The following is a 6,345-nucleotide window of genomic DNA, read 5'->3' on the forward strand; positions in this document are numbered from 1 at the left end:
TCTCTGTCTCTATCTCCATCCATCGTCGGATGAAGGTTCTCTCTGATCCCGCCTTCCTTGCTCACGTTCTCCCTCCTTCTGCTCCTCATTTGGACCTAGGGAGTTAAGCCCAGTGTTCCAAAGTGTGTCTCTGTCTCTCTCTCTCCATCCATCGCCAGATGAAGGTTCTATGGTGATATGCAAAATATTCATCAGTATGGTAATGGGCCAAGGCCAGTTCAGGCACCCTCTCCTCTGCTGCCCAGGGAACAATCTGGGTACCTTTCCTTGGACCTGGGAACCCCTCTAGAATCAAGACTCTTGCAAAACCTGAAATGGCTCCCTTAGTTGAGATGTACACTTCCCTGCTCCCCTATCCATTCTTCTTCCCTCCCCCATCCCATTCCCCCAAGCTATCCCCAATCCTCCCCTTCTCCCTTCTCTCTAACCATCTCCCCTTACTTCCACCCCCACCCCCCATGCACCCAACTTTGCCTGGCAATATTCCAGTTTCCAGGAGGATAATGTTATGATTTTCTTCAGGTTCATTTTCTTATTTAGCTTCTCTAGGATCACGAATTATAGGCTCAAAGACCTTTAATTATGGCTAGAATCCACTTATGTGTGAGTACATACCATATTCCTCTTTTTTGGTCTGGAGTACCTCACTCAGTAAAGCGTTTTCAATTTCCATCCATTTGCATGCGAAATTCAAGATGTCATTGTTTTTTACCGCTGAGTAAAACTCTAATGAGTATATGTTCCACACCTTCTTTAACCATTCTTCTTATGAGGGGCACCTAGGTTGTTTCCAGGTTCTGGCTATTACAAATAGTGCAGCTTTGAACATAGTTGAACAAATGCTTTTGTAGTATTTTAGGGCATCTCTTGGGTATATTCCCAAGAGTGGAATTGCTGGGTCCTGAGGGAGGTTAACTCCCAGTTTCCTGAGAAACTGCCATACTAATCTCATTCATGAACATCGAAGCGAAAATTCTCAATAAAATACTGGCAAACCGAATCCAAGAACACATTAGAAAAATTATCCATTATGATCAAGTAGGCTTCATCCCACAGATGCAGTGCTGGTTCAACATACGCAAATCTATCAATGTAATCCATCATATAAATAAACTGTAAGAAAAAAAAAACATATGATCATTTCATTGGATGCTGAAAAAGCATTTGACAAAATTCAACACCCCTTTATGATAAAGGTGTTGGAGCGATTGGGGATACAAGGATCATACCTAAATATAATAAAAGCTATTTACAGCAAGCTGACAGCTAACATCAAATTGAATGGAGAGAAACTCAAAGCGATTCCACTAAAATCAGGAACACGACAAGGCTGTCCACTCTCTCCATACCTCTTCTACATAGTGCTTGAAGTTTTAACAATAGCAATAAGACAACATAAGGGGATCAAGGGGATTTGAATTGGAAAGGATGAAGTTAAACTTTCATTATTTGCACCATTTTATCTTTTATAATTCATCTACATATGGAGAAAATAAGATGGAGTCAAATAAGGGTAAGGAGAAAGGGTGGGTGTGGGGTTAAGAGCAGGGGGGAACAGGATCCATGACAGAAGAGAGAAGAAGTGGAAGGCAGCAGTCTTCCATGAAAAAAATCAGGTTTCAAAATAAGAATGAGGAAATGGAGATGACTCGGTGCTTAAGGCCACTTGCTACCAATGACCAAGATTTAGACCCCATTACCCGCATGGTGTCAGAACAACTGCTTATAACTTCAGATACAGAGCATTCAGTAGCCACTTCTGTCTTTTGATAATACCTGTGTGTGTGTGTGTGTGTGTGTGGTTACACACACACACACACACACACACACACACACACACACACGTGATTCTTACACAGTGAATGAGAAACAAGCTATTGAAAAGAGAGAGTAGAGAACACTGTATCGGATGAAAGGATCTTAGTTCAGTGAAGATCCTAACAGGAGGCACCCATATCTGAGCTTTGCACTGTGACTTATTGATGTAATAACCTTGGATCAGGCAGTAGCACTTTATATAGAGACCATAAGTATCTGCTGTATCTAGGGATTTCTTAAAAATTTGAGAATAATAATAACATGTGTCAAATTGAATAGGGATTTGACTGGTTACTCAAATGTAAGTTGCTGTCAGTTATTAAGAAATGTAATTTCTCTTCCAATCACAACAACTCTGAGATGGAAATCTTACACCTGTAAGAATTACCAAGATCAAAAATGCGGATGACAATTTATACTGGAGAGAATATGGGGTAAAGGAAATACTCCTCCATTGCTGATGGGAGTGCAAACTGATACAGCCCTTTGGATTTCAGTGTTTCAATTTCTCAGAAAATGTGAAAACAACCTTCCTCAAGATCCAGCAATACCACTTTGGGGTATATATCCAAAGGTTGCTCAATCGTGCCACAAGGACATGTGATCAACTATGTTCATAGCAGGATTGTGTGTCATAGACAGAACCTGGAAACAACCTAAATGCCCCTCAACCAAAGAATGGATAAGGAAAATGAGGAACATTTACACAATGGAGTCCTACACAGCAAGAAAGAAAGAAAGAAAGAAAGAAAGAAAGAAAGAAAGAAAGAAAGAAAGAAAGAAAGAAAGAAGGAAGGAAAGAACGTATTGACATCTTGTTATTTACAGGGAAATGATTGGAGCTAGAAAACATCACATTGAGTGAGCTAACCAAGACACAGAAAGAAAAATACCATGTACACTTACTCATAAGTGTCTTTTAAATATAAAGCAAAGAAAACCAGTCTGAAATTCGCAATCCCAGAGAACCTAGAGAACAATGAGGCCCCTAAGAGAGACATACATGGATCTAATCTACACAGGAAGTAGAAAAGACAAGATGCCCTGAGTAAATTGGGAGCATGGGGACCACGGGAGAGGGTAGAATGGGGGTAGAGAAATAAAGAGGAGTGGAGAAAAATTTAGAATATATAACTCAATAAAAACAAAAAAGAAACATAATTTCTAAATTCATAGCTTATCTCTTTTTCTTACATTTCATGTTAATACTACGTGACATAATTTAAGGTAACAGAGGAAAAAATGTGAAACTTGACTGCAGCATGATGTTTCGTTCTAGTTTCATATGAGCCAATTACTATCCATAGAACTTCCTGAGATGACAAGCTCTTCTACAACCCAATTTTTCAGTGTCCCAAAGGCCAATAATATTGATAACTGGGAATATCGCTATGTTGGTAAAGTTCTCTGAAGCCGCAGGGCGATTGGTAATGAAAAGTCCCCAGACTATCTTAATATAAAATATACAGTTTTAATAAACAGAAGTAAGAATTACACCAGCTTACACCAGAATCCAAACAATCCGTCCGGATGCAGGAGCCAGGCAAGAGAGTGCTAGCGGGAGTGCGCTTGCAGGTTTATAGGCAAGCTTTAGCCTAAGGGAGACAAGCCCCACAAACAGTAATTGATTGGCTGAACTCCCCTATCATCTCTCCCTGTTTTCTAAAATAAGACAGAACCAAACCAAATACAACAATATACAATAGAAACAAATAATAAATAAAACAAATAATAAATAAAAAAAGAGAGTAGTAGGGTATGGTGTTATACACCTTTATTTCCAGCACTTGGCAGACAATGGCAAGTGGCTCTCTGTGAGTTCAAGGATAGCCTAGTCTACAAAGTGAGTTCCAGGACAACCAAAGATACACAGAGACATCCTGTCTCAAAAGAAAAATTAAAATAAAATATAGAGAATTTCAAATAAAGCCATGCAAAGATGGGAAATAGACATAGAATCTGGATACTATGTGCAATTGTGTTGTCTTCTAATTGTTTGATGGCTGAGAAAGGAGCAACAGCTGCTAAAACCCATTTGGTTATAAATGCTGCTGGATTAATCTGACATATATATTTTGAAAATGCCATGACTGCAAAATTTACATCAAAAGATATGTTACTTTGTAGAAGAGGATTTTTTGTTGTTTCTACAAGAAATGAGAGGCTATAAATTCATTCTGGGTTAAGAAAAATCAAGTTTGATCAAGGACGACCCTCTGAAAAATCTCTGACAAAAAAGGATAGTCCAGATGATAAATATTTCAGAGGACCTTGTTGGAGTTTCCTGCTGGCTGAAATGATCAAGCTACACAGAATATTGTAGTCAAGACTTGACCATCATCTTAAATTTTCTTTAGTCCCCATAAGATTCTCAGCACCCTTAATCAGTAGAGAGTAGCCTATAAAACTACACCAACATTACCCAAAAAAATGGATTATGCATGTTTGTCTTTGTTTGGAATGTTGGTTACAAGCTGTTATGGATAATGGTCAGGAAAAAGCTCAACAAAGTAGATTAGAATCAGAGATCTTATGTTGAAAAGAAAAAAAAATTGGGGGAAGTAGTGTGAAACAATGGTCTTGTACCATGTAAAGACTTATCACTTATATAAATTTAATAAAACACTGATTGGCCAGTAGCCAGGAAGGAAGTATATATAGGCAGGATGACCAGACTAAGAGAATTCTGGAAAGAAGAAAGGCTCAGTCTGAAGTTGTAATGCAGATGCAGAGGAAGCAAGATGAGAATACCTCACTGATAAAAGGTACCAAGCCATGTGGCTAATACAGACAAGAATTATGGGTAAACTTAAGATGTAAGAGTTAGCTATAAATATGCCTAAGCTATTGGCCAAACCAGGTTGTAATTGATATAGTTTCTGTGTTATTATTTGTGTTTGGACAGCCAGAAAATAAACAGTCTCTGCTTACAAGTGCCCTCTTTGACTTTCTCTGTCAAGGGTGTACGAGATGGAGGAATTGGATTGGACACCCTCTTGCACAGCACAACTGTCTTAAGGAGAAATAGGTCAAGTTTAGATGCTATTCCAGTAATACCTTGAAGTGATACTTTATTTTACTTTTCTAAAAAATGTTCGTTTGAAGAATATTTAGGAAGCACAAATGTCTATGCTTATTGTAATAGGCAAAGTAAAGCAGTGTGAGATTTTTTTTTTCAGTGTGAGATTTTATAACCTTGGAAAATATTGCACATTTAGAATAAATAACAATTTATACACACTAAGGCAAATCACAGTTAATTTTGAATAGTTTCCTATCTTGAAATGGTGCTTACTCACTTGATACTTTGGTACAATATTCTCTTTCTGCCTCTTTCCCTGCCCCACACATCAGAGAGACAAACACAAATATCTCATAAAGTTTATTAATGATCCCACAGAAATGGTCTCCCTAGGAACTCTTCTGAATGAATTGCTTTTCCCTAGAAAATATTTTATTTATAGGTGAGAGGAAAACAAGAAAACTCTGAGGAAAATGTCTGTAGAACCTAAGCTGTGTCCTTCATCCCAGCCCTCTGCTCAGGCTAGCATCCCTCAATTACAATGTAAACTGAAGTTGGGTGAATTTTTTTTTAAAAAAGGAGGGTTTGTTGAAGAATAACTGTGCAACAAGAATAGAAAGAAACAGAAGCAGAGAGAAGAAGGACATAAGAAGATAGAAAGGAAGGGAGGGAAGAAGAAAAGAAGAGAGAGAGGAGGTAGAAAGGAATGAAGAACTGCATCTATTTCCAGGATTTGAAACACTATGTGTTGCAAAAATATTTTTTGCTTCCTGATGACAAAGCATACATAAGAAACAATGTGAAGTAAGTAGGTCCCATATTTACCAAGAAATAAAATAAAACAAACAAACAGAAAACAAAGCAAATCACAAAATATTATTGTGCCAACTTCTGGGGCTTGTATGTGTATAAAGAGAAGTATGAAAAAATGTGATCAATTTATGTGACAACTTTTGATTGGCATTTTAGATGATTTTTTTCATCTTAAGAACACAATTGTATGCAAATGATGGAAAACTCAAATGTTTGGAAAATAATGACACCAGCAAAGGTACCACTGATGCCGCAGAGGGAGGAGGGGAGGAATGTGAAGGACTTGGGGACTGTGAGAGTATCCAACTCTGAGGCTTTCTTCTCCACTTAGAAAAAAAAGCACATTTGTATATGAAACAATGTTTCTTTTTATATGTAACATCTTGTTTTTTTATTTTTCTTTTCTTTGAATTTGTAAAATATGCAAACACACTTGTGCTGTCTAATCTTCTTGTCGATTCCTCAGCATTTAGAATTGCTTGAATATTCCCGACTGTGTCTAATAGGATATTTCAGAGATTAGCTAAACAGGGAGAGCAGCTATCTGTCCTGAAGGGTGCTGACAGCATCCAATAGACTGATATTCAGACTAGTTACAAAGCAGTAGGCTGGGTCTTTTTCTTCTACCCACATGGGAAAAGGAGCATAGAGGCTGCACCTCAAGTTCTGGTCTTCAGCACCTTGTGTCCCTT

General features: G+C 37.9%; 1 non-coding gene across 1 annotated transcript; it reads left to right on the forward strand.

Moving 5' to 3' along the window:
- Positions 1–5,840: 5,840 nt before the first annotated feature.
- On the forward strand, positions 5,841–5,906 carry LOC148122175 (small nucleolar RNA SNORD42). Its single transcript, XR_015737958.1, has one exon. It is a non-coding gene; the product is annotated as a small nucleolar RNA SNORD42 (small nucleolar RNA).
- The last annotated feature ends 439 nt before the right edge of the window (positions 5,907–6,345 follow it).

This window comes from Myodes glareolus, chromosome 5, assembly GCF_982192425.1.
Source record: "Myodes glareolus chromosome 5, mMyoGla1.1, whole genome shotgun sequence".
In the NCBI taxonomy this organism is placed as follows: Eukaryota; Metazoa; Chordata; class Mammalia; order Rodentia; family Cricetidae; genus Myodes; species Myodes glareolus.